Consider the following 2,752-nt stretch of genomic DNA (forward strand, 5'->3'; position numbering starts at 1 on the left):
GTGATGCATTCATTCGCATACAAAAGGGGAATAGTTTAAGTAATCCATATGACTTACACATACCTCTGACAAAGACCTACAATATGTGAAATTTGCTGGGTGCTGCCTTTTCCCGTCCATTCGTACTCTGAATAAAAACCACAATTTTGGAGCATACTGGCGAGAAATCCCACGTATGTACCGTATTGCAATTCAGCGTTTTTTAACACGGAATAACTTTAAATTGCCACATGAAAACACAATTCTTTTAGAAAAACCGGTTTTATACCGTGTACAGTGTGGTGGGAGCGTCATTTTATTCTTATCCTTCTCAAGCTTAAACGGCCATTCGGGTTAGACACACTGATGAGAGAAGTCTTTCAAATGTTCCTTTTGTGATGCTGCCTTTTAACACATCCGACAAGCCTGAAAAGTCACCGAAAAGTCACACACAGGGAAAAAGGCCCATAAGTGTTCATTGTGCACTGCAGCCTTTCTGTTGCCGTGGGGATTAAAAAGAACAACATGACTAGTTACATACAGGAGAGAAACCGCTACGGAAATGTAGCAGCTGTAACGCAACTTCTTTTAGCAATTAGATCTTCTTTAAGATAGGCATCATCTAAAGAGGCACACAGGCCTCACGAGTCCCCATAATCATGTTTCGAAATGTGATGCAGCGTACTTACGAATTCGAGTAGTCTGCGAACTTCACAGTGTTTACACACACTGGGAGATAAAAACCGCACAGTGTGCTCGGAATTGTAATCGGCTTTCACTCGTTTGGTGGCGACTTGAAGATTCACATGGAGAAACTCACACTGGAGAACGACCATTCAAGTGCCAGCCTTTTGCATGCCCACGTTCAGCCAAGTAGGTTCATTTTGAAGACACACATCATGACACATTCAGCGGGAACGGCCTTTTAAGTGTAGTCATTGTACAGCCGCCTTCACGACCTCGGGGGCACTCACGGACCCATTTAAGGACACACACAGGAGAAAAGCCATATAAATGTTCCTACTGCGATTCCGCCTTCTCTCGCGCATGATCACCTAAAGCATTCACATCAACAACCACACAGGTGTGATTTGCCCCACAAGTGCCCAAGTATGTAATGCTGCCTATTCTCGACCCGCTTCCCTCAAAGCCCACATGAAAAGTACCACGATAAGGAAAAAATCCCACAAATGATCATATTGCCGTTGCGACTTTTTCGCGAAGCGAGTTACCTCAAGTCTCACTTTATCGGTCATACAGGTGATCATCCTTACAGTTGCCACATTTGTGATGCGTCCTGTTTACTAGCCGTGGACACCCTTGAGTCACATTTTCAACACACACGTATTAAGAAACAAACCAAATGTTAATAATTTGCAATGCGGGTGTTCACTCGGACATTGAACCTTGGAAGCGGCATTTGCAGACGCATAAGTCCAGCAGCTGAAAGTTATTGATGAACAAATGACCCCCATAGAAAGGAAGTTCTCCATTAAAGTAGAAGATGGTCTTACTGCCCCTTCAGAATCCATTTCTGACGTGAGAAGCATGCGTTATTCGTGGTTTTGGGATCAAGTGGAAGTTAAGGAGGAGGTTGTGTGTTAGACCAGGATTAAACTTTTCTCAGCCATGTTCTCGTCTTGGCCTTTGCATTCATTACCACGTTGTACTCTTTGCTGATTATATAACATTTCATTTTACTCCCATATTAACTTTATATGTCATTACATCTTGAAACCAATTGTGATACAAATTGGTAATCCATGTTCATAAATATAATCCAAACTTCTGTCAAATCAAGGTGGGCTAACATATGAATATCACAATTCTAAGGAAGAGGATGTGACTGATATTCGGGTAATGTTAAAACTTTACACTTGATTGTGCATGCATATTTCTTCTTGCGATATTATGAAATGGATGCATGACAAGCTTGCCACATGCACCTTAGTTTTGAGATAATAGGTGTCTTGGTGATGGCCTAATTTTATATTAAATCTTGTAATTACCAAATTATCCTTGCATGTTGAGATTGAGATTCCATTAAAAAATATGGACATGTATGCATAGGTTGAGAGGGGAGTATGATTTTAGAGGCTGTACCATCATTTGACTGTGGGACAGGCTTTTCTAACAAGAATAAATATGGTTGGTTTGGTGTTGTGGAAACAGCTTCAGCAGTGATTGAAATTTTTAAGATTGGTAGAAATAAGTTTATATGCCATTGTTTACTGTTTTACTGGCCAGAGATGATTTCCGAGTAAAAATTATCTCATATTGTTATTATGTATATTATCTACTTATGAGGCAACCTTAACAGTATTTCCTCAAAGTTCTATATTAGGAACAGTTCGAGGGAGCTGATTATTGTACACATTTCTTGCCCTAAAGGCATTTTTGTTAAGTAAACACACAAAACACGACCGCAAAAACCCCCCCCCCCCCCCCCCCCCCTCCCCCCCCCCCCCACCCCCCCCCCCCCCCCCCCCCCCCCCCCCCCCCCCCCCCCCCCCCCCCCCCCCCCCCACCCCCCCCCCCCATTCTATTTATGAAATCCTATATATGCAGATTCTTATTCTAGGATAGATTGTGTGGGCGGGGGTAATAGTTCTTGCAATAAAGTCTTGTACATATTGAGCTAATATGTTGACATTCTGTTCATCCCTTTGACTAATGGCACTGTAGATAATTTTTGTGTAGATATAAAGCAATTGTTTGGTCTTAGATATGGTTAATACTGACAATATTGAATTATACATTTCAATCCTGATTA

This window comes from Oratosquilla oratoria, chromosome 12 (genome assembly GCF_046742065.1).
Source record: "Oratosquilla oratoria isolate Oo_2021 chromosome 12, ASM4674206v1, whole genome shotgun sequence".
Classification (NCBI taxonomy): domain Eukaryota; kingdom Metazoa; phylum Arthropoda; class Malacostraca; order Stomatopoda; family Squillidae; genus Oratosquilla; species Oratosquilla oratoria.